Genomic DNA, 25,538 nt, shown 5'->3' on the forward strand with positions numbered 1-25,538 from the left:
TTACTTAAGTAACCTGTACACCCAACATGGGGCTCGAACTCACAACCCCTAGATCAAGAGCCACATGCGGTACCAAATGAGCCAGCCAGGCGCCCCAAAGTGTCTCAGTCTTGAAGGGAAGACCTGGCGGTACACCACAGTGTCTACTATCTACCCATCCAGGCAGTTTATTTATAGCTGTCTCCTCCCCTGTACTCGAAGCGCCTTGAAGGCAGAAAAACAGGTGTGCCCAACAGAGTACCTGAAATACAGTATCCACTCGGTTAGTAACTAACAGGTGAATGAATAAATGCATGCATGAAAGAGTCAACATAAGCTCAATGACTCAATAATAAATTATTATTGGTTGCATTTATGCAGAACTTTACATATGCAGATTATTCTGCTAAAAATATGTTATAAATATGTAAGTGCTGCAAGCAATAACTTCTAATAAAACCTGTCATCAAAATGAATTAGTAGTTAGTGGGCACGAACTAGGAGCATGACCCTGCATTAGTTAATTCTCCCAGAATGCATCTGTCTTAATAATAGCACTATTTAAAGGTTTCAGAGCTGACATCCCAATTCATCTCTTAAATTGCTTTTTAGACCCTCTACTTTGTTAGATAAATTTCCTCTCATCATGCCTACATCCTGTTTTCATTAAATACTGTTTCCGAAGTTTATTGAACATCTTATCCTTGCTGTCAACTCTTCTTTCTTGGCTGTTTTTACATCTCTTCTGATGTTCGTAATCTTCTCCCCAGTAGTCCGATTTCTCGTGGGTATTTGTTGTTTTGACTCTCCAGAACAGCAGCTCCCTTCTTCTGGGAAAAGCTCTGTCACAGCCCCATGTAACCCTAGTGAGTGGGGGCTGACAATCACAGAACCCTGCCCCCAGGGCCACAGTGATTGGCCCATGGTTGAGCCACATGACCCAAGCCGGACCAATTACAATTCTTCCCTGGGATCTTTTTTGACCTTGGGGAAAAGGGGAAAGAAGAGGGCTTTTTTTCCCCTCTCTCTCTCTCTGCTTGTGGGGTTTCTTGTCAGGTGAGGTGCACAGAGCTACCAGAGGCCACATCACCACCCTTGAAGGAACCCTCCAGCAACAGGAGAAAATGAAGTCAACTCAAGGAGAGAAACAGGGTGACAGGTAGGAGAGTTGCAAGACCTTTCACATCCCTAATTCCAGGAGCTGAAATCTCAGAGACTCCCTGTTTCCTGAGCTCCCAAGGCTTAGCTATCAAATTCTTCTTTCATCCTGGGAGTCACCTCAGTCTGCTGCCAAAAATCTCCCTTTGAGCTTAAACCGGTTTAAATTGTGTTGCTAGCACTTCCTATCCAGAGACTCTTCCCCCAAGCCCCTGCCTTTTGCTAAGATGACTTTGGAGCTCGTTGGATTTAAATGTTAGTCTGAATACTCTCATATAAACCTTGTGTTGTCAAGGCGGGCCACCTACAGGAGGTGACAGAGCATACAGCTTAAGAGCATCTGCTCAAGAGCCCTGGGTTCACATCCTGTCTTCGCCACCAACTAGCTAATTGATCTTGAGTAAGGTCCCTAAATTGTGCCTTAGCTTCTCATCTGTACAATTTGCAAAACTCTTAAAGGGTTATCGTGCACACTAATGGGATTATATCTTTACAGCCCTAGGACAGCCCCTGGCACATAGCAAGAACTCAGTAAATACCACTGTTAGGATCTTTGCTCTCTCTTGTCACTGATGTCTCTCAAGGCACAATCACCCTATGGGATTCAGTACCCATTAATTCAATACAGAAGCTCACAGTTTTTTTCAGTCTTACTTTCGGATTGTTAAATGTCTATCTTTGACATTTCATGGCCTTTCTCTTGAACCACGTTCTCCATCTTTTTCTTTCAGCCCATGGTTCCATCCTGAGTTTTGCTCCTTGGTATTCCTTCTCAGTTCTTTATCACATCATTCTCTTCCTTCTTTACAAAATGCTTCTTATTTGTACTCACACACTGGAACATTCCTACTACAAGGAGCAATTTGCTGTATGCTTATTTTCTCTGGAATCTTTTCTCCTTTATGGAAGCAGGGTTATTTATCAACCTAGGATTGAGCTCTTCTCAGTTTGGTTAGGGCATGCTGCACACTGCCCCTATAATTGCAAGGACCTGCGATAATGCTTTCTTTGGCCATGACCACCAACCACAGTCAGAAAGGTCTTCCTGAGTTCCAAAGGTCAAGCAATTAGAATTTTCTCAGGCTTTTAGAGGAGTGGAAGCAAGGCTTTTCTTCAGGGAGCATTTGTTGGTCATTCTTCTTTTTTTTTTTTTAAAGATTTTATTTATTTATTTGAGAGAGAGAGAATGAGAGACAGAGAGCATAAGAGGGAGGAGGGTCAGAGGGAGAAGCAGACTCCCCGCCGAGCAGGGAGCCTGATGCGGACTCGATCCCGGGACTCCAGGATCACGACCCGAGCCGAAGGCAGTCGCTCAACCAACTGAGCCACCCAGGCGCCCCTGTTGGTCATTCTTTAAAGGAGTACGAGGCATCCGGGTTCTGATCCTGGCTCTGCACCTCCTGCCAGGGTGCCTGACCTGTGGGAGCCTCAGTTTCCTCATCTGTTACATGGGTTTACAGCACAACACCCTGGTGTTGTGTGAAAATTAAAACAATTTGGTGGTTTGTGAATGGTAAGGTGTTGCATAAATGGGGGATGCTATTAATGCAAAGTTTCGTAGGAACCCAGTGACAGATATAAAACAGGGTCTAGTTCTCTTTAATTTGCTTTGCACAGTGCCATGTGCAAACAGGACAAATCCAGGATACTTTGGTGAAAAGCCACACATAGGACCTTCTTGAGTAAGGCAGACAAATGGAGTCAAGTGCCCATGTCCACAGTCCCTTTAGAAGCTCCGGAGAAAAGACACATCAAGGAATAATTTCAATTTGTAACCCTCATTGGGGAAAGGTTTTAGTAGCAGAATAAAATAACCCATGTTATAGCCTCCCCAAGGAGCCTTCCCTTAGTTGGCCTTCATTGCTATCATTCCTGGATCCTCCATTCTCACCCTGTTAGGCCTGGAGGGGTCATCTGGAAACTTTCTTGCCCCATCTGGCTCATGTGATATAGAATGTTCTTGTGCCCACCTCCAGCCCCACACTATCCCCTCCGCCCCCAACCTTCAGTTGTTGTATAGGCTCAGATTTTCGCCGCCTGCAAGACGGGGATAGTTAAATCCATAACACATGCCTCGGCAGAACATTGTGGGAATACAGAGGTGACTAATGCTGCCGGGGAAGTAGAGAAGACTTCACAAAGCAGCTAATTTTAGAGCTAAGTCCTCAAGGCAAAGTAAGTGTTGCCACAAGGTAAAGGGTTGGGAAGGATCCCCGCTCCCTGTCCCCCAGCAGAGAACAGCTCGGCTTTGACAAAGGCATGAAAAAGCTTGCCGCGTGCAGGAAACAGCAGATAGCTGCTCCTGGCTGGAGTCAGGACTGTGTGGGTGGAGAGGGGCCTGGGAAGCTAAGGCTGTTGGGTGGGGAAGGGTCTGCTGAGTCTGGGCCATACCACCCCGCAACCCCCACCACCCCATAGCTTCCCCCAAAGCTGCAAAGAGGCATCACTTTTCTGTTCCACATGGTAGGTGATTTTGTGAGATGCTCTCTCAGCCAACCTTTGATAGGAGTTAAGAAAATTTCCCAGGTGAGCTCCCTGATTGGTCTCGTGAGGGGTAAGGGTGGCTTCATCTCCCCCTTCTCTTCTAAGCTCAGCATCTGTCATGAGCCTTCCTCAGTCTTTGTCTCTGGGAACAGGGGGCCTCTTATGCAAGTAAGACTCTGGTGGCCTGTTGTGACAGCCCAGGGTTGCCAAGGTCAGTGTTCAGAGCTGGGTTTCACTTCTCCTCGGCTGTACTAGCTGTAAACTGCGGCCAGGCACTTCTCCCTGCCTGCTTCCACATTGGGTAAAGGGCTTTTACAAGAATTAGATGATGTTGGGCTTCTCTGCTCCCAGCCCTTCTTTCCCGGTGATCCCTATCTTGGCGAAAGGCATCCATGTTCACCCAGTTGCTAAAATCAGAAACCTGAGAGTCATTCTTAATCCCTCTTGCTAATACCCGTCAGCTGGTCCTGTCAATTCTACCTCCAAAATACACCTTTTCTCTCTCGGCCTCTACTTCCTTAGTCCCAGCTGACACCACCTGTTATGTGAGTACTAGACTATTGTCATAGCGTCCCAACTGCTTTTCTGCCTCTCAAAACCTCCACAAAGTTGCCCTAGCCATTGTCTTAAAATGTGAATCAGGTGTATCACACCCCAGCTGAAAACTCTCCAGTGGTTTTCCATCTCACCAAAGGCCTTATCATGGCCTACAAGGTCCTCTATGGGTTGGCATCTGCCTTCCCGTCCCCCTGTCCCCATCACGACTTGTCATCCATCTCCACTAGCCTTCAGACAATTCCTAGAACATGCCAAATGCCAGGCTCTTTCATGCCTTGAGAACTTGTCCTTCTCATTCCCTCCTCTTTTTTTTTTTTTTTAAAGATTTTATCTATTTGACAGAGATAGTGAGAGCAGGAACACAAGCAGGGGGAGTGGGAGAGGGAGAAGCAGGCCTCCCACGGAGCAGGGAGCCCGATGCGGGGCTCGATCCCAGGACCCTGGGATCATGACCCGAGCCGAAGGCAGACGCTCAACGACTGAGCCACCCAGGTGCCCCTCTTTTTAAAAATTTTTTAAATTTATGTTTATTTTTTTATTTTTTATTTGACAGAGAGAGACAGCAAGAGAGGGAAAACAAGCAGGGGGAGTGGGAGAGACAGAAGCAGGCTTCCCACTGAGCAGGGAGCCCGATGCAGGGTCCTGGGATCATGACCTGAGCCGTAAGCTGACGCTTAACGACTGAGCCACCCAGGCGCCCCATCATTCCCTCCTCTTGAAATCCTCTCCCCCTGGCTTTTCATGTATCTGGTTCCTTCTTGGCTGAAATGTCTCCCCCCTGGGTAGCCTTTCCTGTTCACCTAGTCTACAGTAGGTCCCTCTATCCCCATACTCATTTCTTCATAGACTGATCACAGCTTATCATTACTTATTTACTTACTTGCTGTTTTAGGTCGGACTCACTAGGATTAGAGCTTGAGAAGAGGATTCAGGTGCAAGTGATTTATTAAGGAACTATTTCCAAGGGAGACAGCTAAAGGAGTGGGGGGGGGTAGCAGAACAGGGATGGGGAAGAGGACAGATAAGGATGGGATTTCAGGTAAAGTCCCAGCCTCAATCTGATCCCATAGGGCACCCCTACAGGATGAATCCTGCCTAAATTTATCCCACCGTGAAGTAAATGGGCTGCATTTTCCTATTCCTGCCCCAGGATTCTCTCTCTGCCTCTGCCTCCCCCTCACCCCAGCTCAAGCACACTCTCTCTCTTTCTCATAAATAAATAAATAAATAAATAAATAAATAAATAAATAAATATTATTAATATATATAATATTATATATATATCAGGGGCACCTGGCTGGCTCAGTTGGTAAAGCATGCAACTTGATCTTGGGGTTGTGAGGTCAAGCCCCATGTTGGGTGTGGAGATTACTTAAAAATAAAATCTTTAAAAGAAAAGAAAAGAAAAGAAAAAGTCATCTCTGTAAAGAGAGACTGACCCTGGAGAAGGCATCTGAGCTAGTAATCAATAGAAATCGCAAGTATAATTGGAGGCAAGTAAGAAAGGGGGGTGGGGGTTGGGTAGACCAATCCTGCAGTTAGAACAGGGAGAGTCCAGCCTCCAGACAATTGCCCACATCAGGAAGTAGCAGCTTTAGAGTTCCAGGCAGCACAGGATCTGATCTCCTGTGAGGGGAGGCAGGATCTTGGGGCCACAGTGGAATAGGCTTGGATTCAGTACAAAGATTTGGTCCCGGCAGGACATGGAAGCACTGGGATCAGAAAATAAAGCAAAAGCCCTGGTCCACATACTGTGTATTAGGCACCTCGGAGGGCCAAGCAGCAGTGACACTTTCTGGTCACCCAAGCCATGAAGAGTTCTATCTGTTAGAATTCCTGGTTGCAAGGTAGGATGATTGACTCATCTGAGCACCATCCCAGTCATAGGCAAACCAGGACAGTTGGTCACCCTATTGCAAGGAAGAGACATGTCACAGGTTGGGTTTCCTAGGGAGCAGACTCTGAGACAGGGCTCGGCTTGCAGCCGCTATATCAGAGGGTGGGTGTTGGGATGACCACCTAAGGAAAGGAAAAGAAGAGATGGAAGCCGGCATGTGCAGAGGCAGGAGATTAGCTGAAATGCTGCCCTAGCCAAGCCTACGGAATGCTCTGAGGCTGGGATGGAACTTTGGAGTTGCCCTGAGTTTAGTGTTGCCAGATTTAGCAAATGACAACAAATGATGGCCAGTTAAATTTGAATCCCAGATGAATAATGGATAACTTTTTACCATAAGTATCTTCATACAATACTTTTAACATAATTATACTGAAAGAATGTTTCATTGTTTATCTGAAATTATCTGAGCGTTGTGTTTTTTAGCTGGCAATCCCACTTGAATGGGGCTGAGGGGTCAGGTCTTTCTGCCCTATGTTGACCAGTCTCTGGATTCAGACTGGTCCAGTAAAGCAGGTGTGACCTTGGGTAATAAGACTCCTCAGCTGAGGCCATTCTGAAGAGGGCTGACAGCTGAGGGCTGCCCACTCAACAGCTGAGAAAATAAATTCTTCAGACTTGAAAGGGATTTTGGAGAGCCCATCACAGTGTCTATTACAGACACTACTAAACAGACTCTTGATAACTTGTTTACTGGAATGCACTAGAAGGGTACTGTGTTCACAGAATCAACGGGAGGGTGGAGAATGGGGCTCAGAAAATAGCTGTGAGAGCTGAGCAGCAGGAAAAACATGGCCGGGTCACACCACAGGAAAAACAACCACGGAGTTGTGGAGTTACTGCTGAAGAAATCACAACCTGCTTTCACCTTCCAGGGGACTTTCAACCTTGCTGCCACCATACTGAATAGCGTCCCCGCACTGGACTGTTGTGTCAGTCCTTAGAGATGACAAGTCTTGGTGTGAGCTTCCGAATGGCCGATTTGGATCGCATGTCTACCCTCCCCCCTCCTGTAGTCCTACTTTCCGTCTAGTCTTTCACAAATGTGAATTCTAAAAAAATAAAAAGGGTACATCAGGGCCCGGTGCTAGGGGCAATATTAGGAGCTGGCAGTGTCTCTAAGATCCCCTCATGGTTTGGATTAATCCTCGTCCACTGGCCCCAAGGAATGTGATTGTAAGATGTGGGAGAGAAAACGATGTGTGATCACAGAATATCTGATATTCTCAAATATAAGATGCAAATAGCAGTGGGTAACCCTAAGAACTCTAGGACCAGGAATGAATCTAATTATTTAGATACCGTACCCAAACACAAATGTGACTTTCCAGTGCAGAGAAAAGTGCCTTTCTTGTGTAGAATTTACTTTCTGTTGCTATAGGACCTGCCTTGCTGTATTTTATCTCCGAGAGAATAGAGTAGGCAGAGCACTCCTTCAAATGGTAGATGATTTCCATCCCATGTTTAAGAAATATTCTCAGGGGGGCGCCTGGGTGGCTCAGTTGGTTGGGCGACTGCCTTCGGCTCGGGTCATGATCCTGGAGTCCCGGGATCGAGTCCCGCATCGGGCTCCCTGCTCAGCAGGGAGTCTGCTTCTCCCTCTGCCCCTCCCCCTCTCATGTGCTCTCTCTCATTCTCTCTCTCTGAAATAAATAAATAAAATCTTTAAAAAAAATAAAATAAAAAAAAAGAAATATTCTCAGGGGGCGCCTGGGTGGCTAAGTAGGTTAAGTGGCTGCCTCCAGCTCAGGTCATGATCCCAGGGTCCTGGGATTGAGCCTCAACATTGGGCTCCCTGCTCAGTGGGGAGCCTGCTTCTCCCTTTCCTCCCTGCTCATGCTCTCTCTCCCTATCTCTGTCTCTCTCAAATAAATAAATAAATAAATAAATAAATAAAATCATTTAAAAAATTAAAAAAAATTCTTAGGTTTGTATGCTGATATAGTATATCAGCAAGGAATATAAAAAAAATGGGACATTTTACAAATAAATGAGTTTGGAAGCAGATCATAGCAAAGGTGTATGGAGACTTTTCCAGGATAGGTTTTAGTGGGTAGATGTGACCTGGTCAGGTCACTAGACCTTGCAGGTCATCAGTCCTGCAGATTCAGAAACTTTATTTTTGTCTTTGTTCATTCCTGCATCTAATCCATCCATCCATCCGTCTTTACATCATCTATGCATCCATCCAAACATCCATTCAACAAACGTTCATTGAGCATCTAGTATGTATTATGCATTGTGGTTGGTACTGGGGACACAGTAGTAAACAGGAGAGTCAGGGTTGTTACCTTGTGCGGTTTGCATTCTACCAGAAAGACACAAAAAAGCAAGTAATCAGACAAATTAATTTGCCTATTTTCATCTGCAAGGAAGGAAACAAATGAGAGGCTGAAGTAGAAAACAAAGGGTGGGGAGATTATGACACTTGGGCCCAGAGAGGTGAAGAACCTTAGTTAAGACCACGTGCTGGCAAGTGGAGAGCTGGGAATGGGGCTAGGCAGGCTGGCTTTGCATCTACACTCTAAACTGCCAAGCCACACCGCCTCATACAAAATCTCTCCGCGTCTGATTTCTTGTTTGTGAGGGAAGAGCTGCACGTGTCCCCCCAGGTTGCTGGTTCTTTTCTGCCCTTGTCTTTCCGCCTGGTTGATGAGACCCATCCAGGTAACAGAATTTGTCCCGAGTTAATGCCCACCCCCCACCACACGTGTTTAGCCTCACATCTCCGTGCCTGCAATAATGTACCTGACAATACTCTTCAGAACTATCAAGGTCATCTAGAACGAGGACAGCCTGACAGATGGCAGCTAGACATAGGAGGTGAGCACAGAGTTGAGGAATCACTGTGTTGTACGCCTGCAACTACTGTAACATTGTTTACATTATGTTATTAATGTCACAACTCTACTTCAACGAACGACAACAAGGAAAGCCTGAGAAACTGTCACAGAGGAGCCCAAGGAGACATGACAACCAAATAAATGTACTGTGGTATCCTGGATGGGATCCCAGAACAGAAACAGGGCCTGGGGTAAAAGCTAAGGAAGTCTGAAGAAACTATAGTCTCGAGTTAATAATCATGTTTTAAATATTGGTGGATTAATTGTAACACGTCCCATACTAATGTAACATGCTACTAACAGGGCTGAGGTATATGGGAAATCTGTACTAGCTGCTCAGTTTTCTGTACTCTAAAGATTTTTCTGTAATCTCAAACTGTTTTTTGTTTTTTTTTTTTTAAAAAAACAAAGTCTAGGGGCGTCTGGGTGGCTCAGTTGTTAAGCGTCTGCCTTCAGTTCAGATCATGATCCCAGGGTCCTGCGATCTAGCCCTGCATCAGGCTCCCTGCTCCGCGGGAAGCCTGCTTCTCCCTCTCCCACTCCCCCTGCTTGTGTTCCTTCTCTCACTGTGTCTCTTTCTGTCAAATAAATAAATAAAATCTTTAAAAAAACAAAACAAAACAAAGTCTATTTTCAGAAAAATTCCATTGTGATTCTTGCTTCACAATGGGTAGAAGAATTAAGTTTATCCCCTCTTTATTTCCCCAGAAATCAACGTTAACAGCTTTGTGTATATTCATCCCTCATTTCTCAGTGCCATAATATCTGACATAGACATTTGATATATTTGTACCGAGGAATTTTTATGTTATTTTTTAATGAAATTATATCCACCTCGCTAGATCTCATTCAACAACAAATATGGAAATCTTTCCAAGTCCATATAATTCATTCTTTTTAAAAAATGTAATTTGTTCTTTTTAATAGGTGAATACTATTCCACACACAGATGTACCACAAATACTACATTAATGGGTTTTCGTGAGGTTTCCAAATTTTGTCACTATGAATGTTTGAATAAACATCCTGTTTCTATGGAATATCTTCCTTGGAAAAGGATTCCTGGATCAGAGGGTATACTTTTATTGTTTACAACTTATTAAAATATACATACAGAAACCATATACATTAAAATATAACATATACGTTGTACAGCTTGCTGAATTTTACAAACTGAATGCCCCTGTGTAACCAACGCCTGGATCAAGAAATAGATTACCAATACCCTAAAAGCTCCCCTCATGCTGAAAGGATCTATGTATTTTAAATTTTAATAGAATTGCTGGGTTGCTTTCTAAAAACCGTCACAGTTCCCAGCTGAGAACTGAGAACGTCCTTTTCCCTACCAGCACTGGGCTACGGCAGGCGACATCCAGCTGCACTGTAGGATGTGGGATGCAGAGCCTGAAGGCCGTTTCTACTGGCCCCCGAAGCATTGTCTTTATCACTTTTTAAGTTGTATTCGAGAAATTGCGTCATACTCCTTTGTGTGGAGTCCTCCTAGCAACTGGAACACAGTAAGCCCTCAAGAAATATTTGCCGATGGATAAAAACATGTCCCTTCTCAAAACACTTCTAAAACTCTACCTTTTGTCTCCAATAGTGGATGTTTTAGTGCATGCAAGGCCAAAAGGGGGTGGAGTTTGGAACCAGGACACTTGAACTCAAGCTTCAACTGTGTGTTATCTGGAAATCAATGTGATCTCCGTGGGTCACAAACTGCTTGATATGTAATATAGAGAAAAAAAGAAAACCACTAACAATTATAAAAGCGAATTTCAAGGGGTGCCTGGGTGGCTCAGTTGGTTAAGCCTCTGCCTTCAGCTCAGGTCATGATCCAGGAGTCCTGCATCGCAGCAGGGAGCCTGCTTCTCCCTCTTCCTCTGCAGCATCCCCTGCTTGTGCTCTCCAGCTCTCCCTCTCTGTCAAATAAATAAATATAATCTTAAAAAAAAAAAAGTGGATTTCAAGACTGTATTTGAAAAGCTGTTTGTAAACTGACAAATGCTACCTATTAGTTAATATAATATCTACTAATCTCTTGATATGTATTTAAGTGTTGATTATCAAGATACTTTACAAGTTTTATTTCTAATTCCACATTTAAACACATATTTTATTCCTTGAGCATATATTGCCTTCCTCTTATTGGTTTGAAAAGAAACTAAAAAATATTTTTCTTTGCTACTTCTTTCTCTCTTAAAATAGCAACTACTAGAAGAGGCTCCTAAAAGCTTAATAGATTTGTAGAGCAGTTAAAGAGTTAAGTTTCAGTGGCCTTCTGATTTGATTGGAGAGAAGACAATGAGTACTGACCTCTCCACCCTGCCCAGCTACTCCTCATGGCCCCCTTCTTTATCTACCCATTACCTCCTTTGAAAGGCTGCCTGAGCCCCTAGGTTCTTTCAGCTCTTTGGCCTTGGGCTGCACTAGCTGCCTGTTCGTTCTTCCCAAGGCTTGTTCCCCATATTTGTTATTCTCATACCATGTCACAATTTGTGATAATGTACATACCTGCTGTACATATACAGAATATTTACATGATGTTTATATTTATTTTTATTTTGATTGAGATATAATGACATATAATATTGTGTAAGTTGAATTGTTGATTTGATACGTTTATATTTGCAACATGGTTACCACTTTAGTGTGAGCTCATACCTCTATCTTATCACAATTACTCCTTTTTTGCGGGACACATAATTATTTATTTATTTATTTATTTATTTATTTTAAAGATTTTATTTATTTATTTGACAGAGAGACAGTGACAGCAGGAACACAAGCAGGGGGAGTGGGAGAGGTAGAAGCAGGCTTCCTGCCGAGCAGGGAGCCCGATGCGGGGCTCGATCCCAGGACCCTGGGATCACGACCTGAACCGAAGGCGGACGCTCAATGACTGAGCCACCCAGGTGCCCTCATAATTTTTTATTCAAATCAGTTTACTTTTATAAACTTAAATACATTTGTACCATGATTACATCAGTTCATTTTGAAAACTCTACTTCACTGCTCTAAATGGATAGCTCGGTTATAGCTAACTGTAATGATAAGTAGTACAATAAAGATAAAATGATGTCATTGAATTCCAGCTGGATACCATTGCTGACTGTAGGCCCTGAGCCCTAAGACTGTTTTATGTTTAAAAGAAAAGAAAAATAGCAGGGTGTCTGGCTGGCTCAGTCAGTAGAGCCCGCGACGGTTGATCTCTGGGGTCATGAGTTCTAGCCCCACATTGGGGATAGAGATTAGTAAGAAAAAAATAATTAAAAAAATTTTTAAAGTACCAATTGTTAGCGAAGTCTTAAAGGCCACTAGTAGCTAATTGAGACTTCCTTCTTGAAGTCATCAGGAAAGGGTTAAGAGGAAAGTTAGAAAGAGCCCGTTGAGGCAGCCTACAGAAGGGAGCTGGGGCCAGGCGACCGAAGGGGCGCCCCTCTGCTGGGGCACCAGATCACACTGGGAACTGGCTGGGAGTGGGAAGGATGCATGGCAAATCTAAATCTTAAAGGAAATGGAAATGCTAAACGATACACCTCAGCTTTAAATCGTCCGGAAAGCAGATGTGCACACACACAAAACCACAGCACCAAGGCTGAATCAAGGGAGAAAATTAAATGACCCTTATTCCCCCTGACTGCCGTATAAGTCTATGAATCACTTCTTTAGAAAACAGGCATGACTATATCCAATGAAAGCGCATTGCTAATCTTGTAGAGGACCATGATCCAGATGCTCACGTAACCGTTTCCCTATTTAGAATGAAAATGCCAGCAAGAAAAAATAAGCATATTATATGTCCGGCTTCCTACAGTATCTTTTGTCTTCTCACCCATTACCTTTCAAGACCTTCAAGGACAGGAATTTAGCTTTCTTTAGTTCCTTTAAAACTCCTCCAAGCAACGAAGGAAATGTCCTGCAGGCAACGAGCCTGGATTGACACTGAGCTGTGTGAACCCAAATCCTCAAAACCGAAGTGAGCAGTGGCAGTTGAGTGGGAGGACTCCCATTTAGGTTTTCGTCAGTCACCTGGGGTTATCCCAGGAGCACCACCAGTGTCCTCTGCAGACGGAGCATTCTAATCAAGCTCGCTGCATTAGAATGCTAATTGGTATTTGGTGGCTGGCCGTCAGTCTTCTGCATCAGCCTAAGTTAAAGTGAAAGTCTTCAGGGCTTTTTCCTCCCTTTGGTAAGAAAGTGACCCAGTTAAGGGATGGGAAAACCAGGGCTGGAGGGCAAAATCTCACCCTGTCACCTGTTTTTGTATGACCTTCAAGCTGAGAATGGTTTTTATGTGTTTAAATTGTTGAAACAATACAAAAAAATTTTTTTCATGACACATGACATTATGTGAAATTCAAGTTTCAGCGTCCAGTGTCAGCTCTATTGGAATACAGCCATACTCATTCATTCATATATTGCCTTTGGATACTCTCCTGCTACAATGGCAGATAAATTGTGATTAAAATAGTATGGCCCAGGAAACCTAAAATACTTACTATCTGATTCTTTACAGAAAACGTTTGCCAACACCTGACCTGGAACCATTAGTCTCTGTTTTGGCTGCACGTTGTAATCATTGGGGAAACTTAAAAAATATTGATGCTACCGATGCCTGGCCTGATTCTGATTAATTGGTCTAGAGACTGGGACTTTTAAAAGTTTCCCAAGTAGTTAGAATGTGCAGCCAAGTTCAACAACAGTTGACTTGGACTAGTGCTTCTCAAACTTTAATGTGATAATGAATTACCTGGCACCTGATTAAAGTGAGGGTTCTGATGTAGTAGTTCTGGGGAGGGGCCTGAGATTCTGCATTTTTTAACAAGCTCCCTGGTTGTGCCAAGGCTGCTGGTCCTCAGACACCGCTTTGAGTAACAAGGACCTAGCTTCTTCCAGAAAGAAAGGCAAAAAAACAAAACAAAACAAAACAAAAAACCCTTCCAGAAAGAAAGGCAAAAAAAAAAAAGACCCAAGTCTTTTATCTTCCCTTAAAGGTAGGTTAGAAGATGCCACAGAACAAATGTGGCTTATCTTGCAGACTTTTTTTTTTTTTTTTTTAAGAGAGGGAGAGAGAGAGCGTGTAGGGGGCGGAGGGGAGAATCTTAAGCAGGCTCCACGCCCAGCGTGGCTCAATCTCAGGACCTTGAGATCATGACCTAAGCCAAAATCAAGAGTCAGACACTTAACTGACTGAGCCACCCAGGCGCCCATATCTTGCAGACTTCTTAACCACCCTCAGTGGATGGGAAATTCATCCTGCGAACTGAAAGGGATTTTGATCCTTTCCCAAAAAATAAATGGTTTTGAATACCTGCCTTCACATCAGTCTATTAAGACTTCCCATTTTCGGGCGCCTGGGTGGCTCAGTTGGTTAAGCGACTGCCTTCGGCTCGGGTCATGATCCTGGAGTCCCTGGATCGAGTCCCGCATCGGGCTCCCTGCTCGGCAGGGAGCCTGCTTCTGCCTCTGACCCTCCCCCCTCTCATGTGCTCTCTCTCTCTCTCATTCTGTCTGTCTCAAATAAATAAATAAAAAAAAATCTTTAAAAAAAAAAAAAGACTTCCCATTTTCACTGAAGCAATGAAAGAATAATTACAGCTTTCTTTCACCCTCCTATTCCTAAGAGAAAGGTTTTGAAGAGTGTGTATAAAGAAATCCTCTGTTGGTTAATGGCCTTGAAATTGTGTGTGGATTAACAATTAGTCTGAGTCCAGTGACTGGAGGAACAGCTCCCTGACTGTCTAGAGTTGAACTTTAGGAATTAACTGGTAGAATAAAATGTCTTTCAGGGCATGGAATGTTCTGGAATCATAGTTGGCCTGAGTCATTTGAAACCCTTTTTGGGTAAAATTGAAAAAGGAGACTCTATCAGATCCCATGAAGATATTTCTCCCTAACTTCTCCACTCTTTGCTATGAAGAGGATTAAGAATATAGAATTTCAGGATCTCTTTCCCTTATTTTAGTGTTAAATTGGTGGATATATCCTTTTAAACACTTTGCCTACCAGTTACGAACAGATTGCTGAGTGTTTATCACCTTAAACCTATTACTGGGATCTACTTAATCTTCTGAAATATAAATATGCTTGAACCATAAATATGTTAAAATGATGGTGATGAGTTCTATGGAAAAAAATTTTCACTTCCTATTTCCTTGTCTTCTGAAGTGAAAAGCCATCTCAAGGAAATTATTTTATGGCAGCCCTCATTTGCATAGAACAGTCTTCTTTCCCTAAGTGTAAGAGGTCTGCTTTTGAGATGCCTGTGACCTGGCAGAGACTGAAACTTTGATGACTCAACCCCAAATTTCACCCTGCAACTGAAAGCCCATTCAGAATGAAGACCCCGGGATGCCTTAAAATTATGGTAGTTAACGGGGCACAGGGAGGAAGAAGCTCAGCTAGGAACAGCCCTGAATTAACCTACATCCAAGCAGGTGTCAACCTCTTTATATACACCCTGCCCCACCCCCCTTCTCCACCTCCAGCTGCTCTTGTTAGAATTTCTTTAATCAGATAAAGGAAAATGACAGTGAGGAGAAGTGGAAGTTTAAAAAGTTTGTTATATAGTTTTATTGAGATATAATTCACATACCATAACATTTACCCATTTAGAGTGCACCACCCAGTGGTATTTAGTACATTTACAGAGTTCTGCAACCATCACCCCCGGCTAATTTTAGAACATTCTCATCACCCCAAAAGAAGCCCTGTGTCCATTAGCAGTCACTCCCCATTTCCTTCCTGTCTCTGGGCCCGGCAACTTCTAATCTACTTTCTGTCTCAATGGAAGAGGAAGAGGAAGAGGAAGAGGAAGAGGAAGAAGGTTTTTGTGTGGGGTGCTGGTTTCAAAGTATTGGACCCTCAGCCAGCTCTCTTACTACTTCACTTCTATGGGCCTCACTTTCCTCAGCTGCCAGATGGGTGGTTCTCAGTCTTGGCTTCGCATAAGAATCAGTTGGGGAACTTTGAAAAAATGCTGCTGCTCAAAGATTCTGATTCACTAGGTCTGGGGTGGGGCTTAGGCACGAGAAATTTTTAAAAGCTCCATAAGGCAGATTTACTCCAAGGCCTTGCTATCAAAATGTGGTCCTGGGACCAAGCTGGGAGCTTATTGGAAAGGCACACTCCCAGGCCCCTCCCCAGACCCACTGAGTCAGCAGGTGGGCATTAACAAGACCCCAGGTGATTTGTGTGCACATTCAAGAGCAGAAGGCTCTGCTCCAGCATCCCAGCTCTAACAGTCTGTAGTTTTGTGATCCAGGCCTTTGCGGGGGGCCACCCGGTGATTTTAGTAATCAGTACACACAAACCAGAGTTTACCCCACACTGGAAAATTGGCTCTCCGTGTGCTCGCCGAACAGGATATAGAAATATGCCATTGGCAAAGCCTTGCAAGAAGTTTTTTCAGTGATAGTTAATTACACAGTAATTTGGAAGAACATCAAGTCATTTTTGAGTTGTTTTATCTACTGTCCAGAAGCAAAAAAAAAAAAAAAAAAGGTATTTAGGTCTCAACCTGTTGCCAATTCAGCTTTCCGTACTTAGCAAAAATCACATGTCAGGCAGGCCGTCAGTTTCCATCTAAAGCAGTATAAGCAGAGTTTCTCAGCCACGGCTGCCCATTTAAGTCACCTGGGGAACTTTCAAAACTCCAGACAGCCAGGCTCCCCCAGCCAGACCAACTAAATCAGAACGTTGGTAGTTTTGAAAGCTCTCCAGGTGATTATAATATTAAGTCCAAGTTGAGAATCACTGGGATAGAGGTTTTACTATTGTCACCCTGTTCCGATGTACCTAAACGTCCTGTTTTTGTCCCTTCTTAAGTACTAAGGCTGTTTCCAGTGCATTATCATTGATCTGCTCGGTACCCGTGTGCTGAACATCTTCATGTCTTAAGCCTCACCAGCAGGATTTGAGAGAAGGAGCCTACCAGTGCCAGAGACTTGGAGAAGACAAGCAACGTAATGGTTTGCTCGACCGAGCTCACCATAATGGTAGCCCTGACACTTTGTCTTGTTTCTCCAGGGTTCTACATGCAGGAGAGAGTCTGCACTGTCCATCTCAGGAAGTAGATCATTGGCTATGCAGGTTTGCCTCTTTCTCTCGGTCCTTACATCCATGATGATGGCACTAAAAAAATTAATCAGTCGAAAGATAGGTACTGAAAATGGTGCCCAGCACTGAAGGCAGCAGTTGGAAGAAGAGGCCTCCGGGATCTGACCGATGAGATAAGGCATCCATGAACGGGACAGTTAGCAAACAGTGCATGGTGGAATATAGTCAAGGGTTCAGTTGGTGGTAAAATCAGCAAGGACCGCAGAAATTCAGAGGAAGTGAAATCAGTGCCTGTTGGAATAGGATGGAAAAGATGCATTACACAGGTACCACACAAAAGGGTGGCTCACTGGCTCAGCTGGTAGAGCATGGGACTCTTGATCTTGGGGTCATGAACTTGAGCTCAAGCCCCACGTCGGGAGTAAAGCTTACATGAAAAGAAAAAAGATGGCTCATGGAGGGAGTGAGGATGGTGTTCTTATGACTGTATATTACATAGGATACTACTGGTTGCATTTACTATGAGTCAGGCAATGTGCTAAATGATTTCCATGTATAGTCTTATTTACTCCTCTCAACAACATAAGGTAAGAACTCTATCCCCATTCTGTAGATGATGAGACTGAGGCACAGAGAAGTTTACCTCGCCCAAGGTCACATTGAACCTGGTCTTATATGATTCCCAAGTCCATGCATTCCACCATACCATATTGCATATCCACATAACATGTCTTAGTGTGTGCCAGTAGGCAGGGTCCTAACACTTTATATATATTATCTCATTTAGTCCTCAAGTTAACAGCCCTTTCTGGTAGGCAGCTCATTATTCTCAAGTTCTGGACAAGGAAATTTGGACACAGAGAAGTGAAGTAACTTGCCTGAGGTCTAAGGTTGCCAAATAAAATACAGAGCAGCCAGTTACATTTGATAAATAACAAATAATAGGTTAGTATGAATATTGCGTGGGGGGTACTTACACTAGAAAGTGTTCATTGTTTATCTGACAAGTTCAAATGAGTCTCCGGTTTGCATTTGTTTGTTTTTGCTAAATCTGGCAATCCTACTGAGGTCACGCTACTGGGAGGCGATAGAACAAGGTTTGTCTCAGGTGGCCAGACTCTAGGGTCCGCACGTTCAACCCCTGCATTCCAGTGGGGCAGAGACATGGGCTAGCGTGCATGGGAGGAAGTGAGCAGACTTGCCTTGTTGGCTCAGATGTGAGCTTGAGAGGGCGTGAGAAGCCGCAGTGGACTTTTCCACCCTTCCCTCACCTCCTGAGCTCGCCTGTTGCTTGTGCTATCCCCACCTGCTGGTGGTACCAGAGTTAAGGGAGCCGGGCAATGCAGCCTTTGGTAATAAATGCTTGGTTCTGATGCCAAATACAGAAGGAAAAGGAAAACAGGAAAAAATGAGAAAGAAGGAGAGAGAGAGAGAGAGGGAGAGAGAGAGAGGGTATGGAGTTCTGCAGACACTGTCACACTCACCCCCCTCTTTGTAAATCACAGGACCACCCACAAGGAACTGCGGGTCCCTGGAAAGCATCACACAGTGATGTGTGGCAGAGACTACAGTTACATGACCATCTGATGGAGCACCATTGACCAGGGAACTAGAACTATGTCAGGGAGACTTCCAACCGGTCAGCTGACAGAGACACAGGGCCATCAATCGCTCCGGCCATGCGGCTGAGGGCCAGGAGTGTTGCTTAGGCCTGAGAAAGTCTGACATCTCGAGGGTAGATGCTGAGTTCAGCGACAGCACTTCCCACCTAGGAAATCTGGCTCAGCGTAATGAGCTGCCGGGGTGCTGCCGCTTCAAAAACAGACTTTTCTGTGCTTAAAGGGGGTGAGCACTTGTATAATTGAACATCAAGCAAATATATCACAAATATGGGAGTTTAATGGGACCAGGGTGATACTCAGGAAGAGGCAATAAGAGTTAATAATAAGAAGATAAGCAGAAGCAGACAAAGTATTCCCTATTGTGGAGGAACAGGGATTCACAAAAGAATTCACTGTATATAAAAATATATGCAAACATTTATGTTTGAGAAAGCCATGCACTATATTGCATAGTTTTTATTTAGTTGTGTTTTAAAAATTATTTTTATTTCCTTTTGTTGTTTTCCAGAGACCGGAGTTAAAGAACCCCACAAGATGGGATATATATGAGTCTGACCGAAATGGCTGAGTTGTGGCCCAAAGATGCCAAGCATTGGCAGTTTGGTGCTCTTTTCAAGACTGTTTTGAAAATTTATTAACCAGTCACCTTCCTCCCCGTCTTCTTGTCCCCCAGTAAGTCCTCCACACTGCCACTAGAGTTTAGAGGCAAATCCTGGATGGTTTAGATTGCTATCAATTGCGTAAAAGAGAAAATTGCAAAAGTTTAATGCCTTTTGTAATCTCTTCCCAAACCACTTTCCAAATTCTTTCATGGTCTGTTTCTCCACACACAGGCTACACCTATCTAGTCTTCAGGGATTATCTGGATCAGACTGTGCGAGCTTCCCCATTTCCATCTCTTTTCCGGACCCTAACTCACACCCTTCAGGACATGAGCCGACCGATCACTGGCTTTTTCAGACCTCCATGCCTTAGCATGTGCTGTTCCTTCCATCTGGTCCTCCAGTGGTATGCTGGAGCTGGCTCTTACTAGCTCAGGCACATCTCTGGTCCCAACTCTGTTCAGTGGCATCACGTTGGTACCTTGAAATCTGCCACAGTAGGAAAATGTACACCATGGAAATTAGCAAATCTTACACATCAGGGCTTTTTTTTTTCCTCCCTCCTGGAGTTCCGGTTGTTAAACATTCACTAGCACATCATTGTCATCTCCTACTCTTTGCCTGGAAGATTCCTCCTTCTCCTCCAAGATAGAGTGCTTCTCTGTGACGCTTTCTTTGACTTGCACAGAGGAACAGGGAGAAAAAAGCAACTCCTCTGTACTGAGCATCTGGGTTGGGTGCTTTACATACCTAATTCGCATGTCTTTATTAAAGCATTTTATCGTATTATAATTATTTGTGATTGCCTCCTTGATAAGTGCTAAGTGCAAAGATTGCAGTCTACATTGATCTTTAAAACTCCAGGGACCTTGAAAGTATCTTTTATAAATAGTGAGTTTTTAGTGAATGTCAAGTATTTGATTAAGTACAAACTAGGAGGAAAACAGGATTGCTTTGTTTCACCTGTCTCTGTTCTCCCAAAGAGTACTCCCTCACACCACAGTCAAAGCTGAATATTTGAACAATGTCTTCTGCTGGGTGACTTTTTAAAATCCATAATAAGCAGGGGTGCCTGGGTGGCTCAGTTGGTTAAGCGTCTGCCTTCGGCTCAGGTCATGATCTCAGGGTCCTGGGATCGAGCCCCGCAAGGGGCTCCCTGCTTGGCGGAGAATCTGCTTGTCCTTCTGCCCCTCCTCCTGCTCATACCCTCTCTCAAATACATAAAATCTTTTTAAAAAAAAGTAAATAAAATCCACAATAAACAAATTTATACAAAGGTATCATCAAGAATAATACTTGTGGCATTTTTACAAATGTAGAAGGGGCTATAGGAACTTATATATAAAGATGGAAATTTCAGGTCTCTGGGAGGCAGGTGGGGACGGTGGTTTTGGTCAAAGGCACTTTTTAGTGACCTCTCTCGTTAAACCTGTGAGGGTAGAAGATGAGCTCAGCATAGTAGCTGCCTGAAGTAGAGACTTTATAAGGTAGCTACCACCACCTGCATCCTCCTCCTCTTCTTCATCGTCATCATCGTCATTGAATACTAGTGACAGACAGAGCTAGGCAAAGCTATGAAACCATCTGATTGACTTGAAGCTGTGTTTGAAAGCCTGCAAGCTCCTTGTTTCGCCCTCTCATTTTTCTTTAAATTTACTAAAGCATCAAAACATTGTGAAGAGGGCGCCTGGGTGGCTCAGTTGGTTAAGCGACTGCCTTCGGCTCAGGTCATGATCCTGGAGTCCCGGGATCGAGTCCCGCATCGGGCTCCCTGCTCGGCGGGGAGCCTGCTTCTCCCTCTGACCCTCCCCCCTCTCATGTGCTCTCTCTCATTCTCTCTCTCTCAAATAAATAAATAAAATCTTAAAAAAAAAAAAAAACATTGTGAAGAAAACTGTTTTTCCCCCCTGTGGCTGTTAGGATGCTTTGTAAATATGACTCACCCACCCTCACCTGCCAGTGAGAGAAATAGACAGTAAGTATTACTGTGATCTGATCTGAATAGATGGGGTAAAATGATTGGCTGAAAGGACCTTCCCTGTAATTATTCAAGCCAACTTAACCAAAAGCTCGGATGTAGAGGAACGATTATTTCACACTCCTCCTTAAGAAAGCAAACAGTCTTTGCAGAAGCAACAGTAAAGTTTCCTGCTGTATTCTGATCTTAGTGCCGCAGTAATAACTATTTTGCAGCAACAGTGAAGTATTCTGGTCTTATTGCTCATTGGCCTCTGTCCGAAGGCCAGAGAGTTGTAGCAATAAAATCAGAATAGAGATTATTGTGGGCTGCAAAGGGTGCTTCACGGCAGAGGTGAGGCCTGGAGCACAGGTAGGGATAGATTATAAAGATTGTCCTGAGGGAGGAAAGTTAACTGGGGTAAATGTTTACAATAGCATTTCCTGCTCTGGGCTTTGCAAAAATGGCATTTGGCAAAGAATATTCTAAGACCGAAGAAGTTTGGGAAATGCTGCATATATCCGTCTTGGATTACATTATGTATTACATGCTCTGAGAACACCCAAAGCAAAGAACCCTGATTAGCTTTGTTTCACCTAAGTTTCCCAAATGTGCTTGATCGTAGAATCTGCTTTTGGGGAATACCTATTAACACCTTTCAGAATGCTCAAGTCCCATGGAAGCTCATTGGGACACACTAACTTACAGGATGATGTTTCTGAAAACTATTATTTATTGATGCCTTTTTTGAGACCTCGAAAGAGTCCATCTCATCCTCAGATCACACTACCTTATGATCACAATTTGAACCAGGCTTCTCTTGTATTGTATTTTTCCCCTTTATCACCAATCCCCCACTCCCCACCTTAAGTACCCACTTTCATATGTTTCCTATGTTCCTTAAATATGCCTTTCTTATAAATATAGTATTTTGTGTATATACACTTTATGTATTATTTTTTCCCACTATTTTTTTCTCACCCAGTACTGTGTTTTAAAGAGCTAAGAATTGGGCGCCTGGGTGGCTCAGATGGTTAAGCGTCTGCCTTCGGCTCAGGTCATGATCCCAGGGTCCTGGGATCGAGTCCCGCATCGGGCTCCCTGCTCCTCGGGAGCCTGCTTCTCCCTCTGCCTCTCTCTCTCTCTCTGTCTCTCATGAATGAATAAATAAAATCTTTAAAAAAAAAAAAAGAGCTAAGAATTGTTGTCCATCATCTAATTTGTTGCTTTATCTGCTGCACAGGATTCCACAGCATGCAGCCTACCTACTTATTCATCCATCCCTCCACTAATGGACACCAAATTTGATGGCACTGGGGGCCTTGAGCCTGGGACACCAGAACAGACAGAGAATGTGATATCTACTGGACAAATAGTTTGAACAGTTTTCTTCTATTTAATAAATTACAAACCTGGCCAATTTTGGCAAGCTGACCTAATCAAGTCCTGGTAATTATGAACAGTGAATTTCGGAAGAAGCAACCTTCAGATAATTTGCTAGAACAGGGACTGCTGATCGCTTGGCCAAATCTGCCATCCAAAACTCTCAACTTTATGCAGTTTTCCGGACTGTGCCCTTGACCTTAAATATGACTGTTGAAAATGAAACATTTTCTTAAAAATGCATAAAGGGAAAGAAACAGTCCATTGTAGACTTGCGGCAAGTGGGCTTGAGCTGGAGCTTGAACAGTGCCCAGCTGAGCAGGTCAGGGGAGCAGGGAAGTTTGGAATAAGGTCCTGAAGAGTCTCATGGGAAACCAAGAGTCTCATGGGAAACTCCTATTGAGACACCTTGACCTTCTCTCAATTACCCACCCCAGGACCATCCAGTTCCCGTTTAGTGCACTAAACAAAGTATTTAATATTAGCAACCCCCTACTTCAGGTAGAACTATGGAAGAGAATCGTAGCCATTTGGGGGAGTCAGAAGAATGCCAACTTTAGAGGAAGCTCCTGATGATGTTGAACAGGAAGTATCATCTAGTTCAAGAACTTCTTAGCAATAGAGGAAACTCTTCCAGGTAATTGAAGTACCTGGAATTTATTCTCAACTTAGAAGCTTTTCACTTCCTTCAAAGAGTGAGTGATTGCGAAAGCCCCCTCAATACTCTACCGAAGTTCTGAGGGACCCTGAGAGCTGCATTTCCAGGCAGAGCAGGTGACAAGATACCTGGTTTCAGCCTAAACTGTGAAAAATACATATTGAAAGAATCGAGATTTCCTACATTCCAGCAGTATGTGGATTCCTGCCATAGCCCATATTCATGAATATTATTGCCAAAGAGATGGCTGAACTTAGAGAATGAACTTTATGTACAAATGGAGAGCAAATTTTCTGCAGATGGGATTAACAGCTATTGACAGCACAAACTCTTGAGTGAGGGAGAAAAGGTTTACTGGACAACGGAAGGAAAGGAGCCGAGTTGAACCACAGAGAGAGACTTCTGGATCGGAATATCTAAGGGTTTTTACCAATTTACATAAGAGGGAGGACGGGTTCCTATAAAAACAATTGTGTATTATTCGAGGTGTTGCTTCCTGCCCTTGGCTCAGTAGCTCCATGCCTAGAATGTAGGAAGCACTCAGTAATAGTTTTTAAAATGAATGAATAAATGTAAGCAGCTTCAATTTAACTGGTGGCTGTTGCGTAGAGTTCATTTTATTTATTTATTTGTATTATTAAGATCATATTTTTTTAGGGGCACCTGGGTGGCTCAGTCGTTAAGCGTCTGCCTTTGGCTCAGGTCATGATCCCAGGGTCCTGCGATCGAGCCCCGCATCGGGCTCCCTGCTCAGTGGGAAGCCTGCTTCTCCCTCTCCCACTCCCCCTGCTTGTGTTCCCTCTCTCGCTGTCTCTCTCTCTGTCAAATAAATAAATAAAATCTTAAAAAAAAATCTTACGGGCGCCTGGGTGGCTCAGATGGTTAAGCGTCTGCTTTCGGCTCAGGTCATGATCCTGGAGTCCTGGGATCCTCTCTCTCTCTCCCTGTCTCTCATGGATAAATAAATAAAATCTTTAAAAAAAATAAAAATAAATTTTAAAAAATCTTATTTTTTTAGAGCATGTTTAGCTTCACAGAAAAATTGAGGGGAAGGTACAGAGATTTCCCACATGCCTCCTGTCCCCATTACCAATATCCCCCACCAGTGTGGTCCATTTGTTACAATTGATGAACCTACATTGACACATTGACACATCATCATCACCCAGAGTCCATAGTTTATCTTTGTATTCACTCTTGGTGTTGTACATTCTGTGGGTTTGGACAAATGTATGATAATATATATCCACCATTATAGTATCGTACAGAGTATTTTCACCATACCCCAAATCCTCTGTGCTCCACCTATTCATCCCTGGCCTCGTCCCCCGACAACCACAGATCTTATGATTCTAGATGGAATCATCCACCATATAGCCTTTTCAGATTGGCTTCTTTTACTTAATAATATGCATTAAAGTTTCCTCCATATCTTTTCATGGCTTGACAGTTTATTTCTCTAGTGCTGAATAATATTCTATTGCCTGGATGAACCACAGTTTATTTATCCATTCTACTGAAAGGCATCTTGGTTGCTTCCACATTTTGGCAATTATGAATAAAGCTGCTAGAAACATCCATGGGCAAGTTTTTGTGTGGACATAAGCTTCTGATAGCTTTTGATTCTTTTGGGTAAATATAGGACCAAGAAGCACAATTGCTGGATGGTGTGGTAAGGGTATGTTTAGTTTATAAGGAACTGCCAACCTGTCTTCAAAAACGGCTGTACCAAGTTCATTTTATTATACACATTTATAAAGTTTTTTAAATTTTATTTTATTATGTTATGTTAATCACCATACATTACATCATTAGTTTTTGATGTAGTGTTCCATGATTCATTGTTTGCATATAACACCCAGTGCTCCATTCAGTTCGTGCCCTCTTTAATACCCATCACCAGGCTAACCCATCTCCCCACTCCCCTCCCCTCTAGAACCCTCAGTTTGTTTCTCAGAGTCCATAGTCTCTCATGGTTCATCTCCCCCTCCGATTTCCCCCCCTTAATTTTTCCCTTCCTACTATTACATTTATAAAGTTTTAAGTCAGGGCATCTGGGTGACTCAGTCGGCTAAGTGTCCGATTCTTGGTATCAGCTTGAGTCCTGATCTCAGGGTTGTGGGATTGAGCCCTGCGTTGGGCTTCCCGCTCAGGGGGAAGTCGGCTTGGGCTTCTCTCTCTCTCTCTGCCCCTCCCTGTGCTCTCTCTCTCTCTCTCTCTCAAATAAAACGAATCTTTAAAAAAATGCTGTAAGTCAAAGGACCCCTTTAGATACTTATGTGATCCACACCTAAAAACTGTAGTCAAGACTAGTGGCCACAATGAAAAGACCAGGTGAG

At 43.6% G+C, this 25,538-nt stretch overlaps 1 long non-coding RNA gene across 2 annotated transcripts in view; it reads left to right on the forward strand.

Annotated features, from left to right (window-relative positions):
• LOC145720954 (uncharacterized) overlaps positions 1-23,889 on the forward strand; it is a 41,370-nt gene extending 17,481 nt beyond the window's left edge. For both annotated transcript variants that reach the window (XR_014144325.1, XR_014144326.1), the window contains exons 3-5: positions 16,948-17,010; positions 19,108-19,271; positions 22,402-23,889. This is a non-coding gene — a long non-coding RNA (uncharacterized LOC145720954). The remainder of the gene's footprint in view (positions 1-16,947; positions 17,011-19,107; positions 19,272-22,401) is intronic.
• Positions 23,890-25,538: the final 1,649 nt, after the last annotated feature.

This window comes from Leptonychotes weddellii, chromosome 4 (assembly GCF_054177405.1).
Source record: "Leptonychotes weddellii isolate Sample4059 chromosome 4, ASM5417740v2, whole genome shotgun sequence".
In the NCBI taxonomy this organism is placed as follows: Eukaryota; Metazoa; Chordata; class Mammalia; order Carnivora; family Phocidae; genus Leptonychotes; species Leptonychotes weddellii.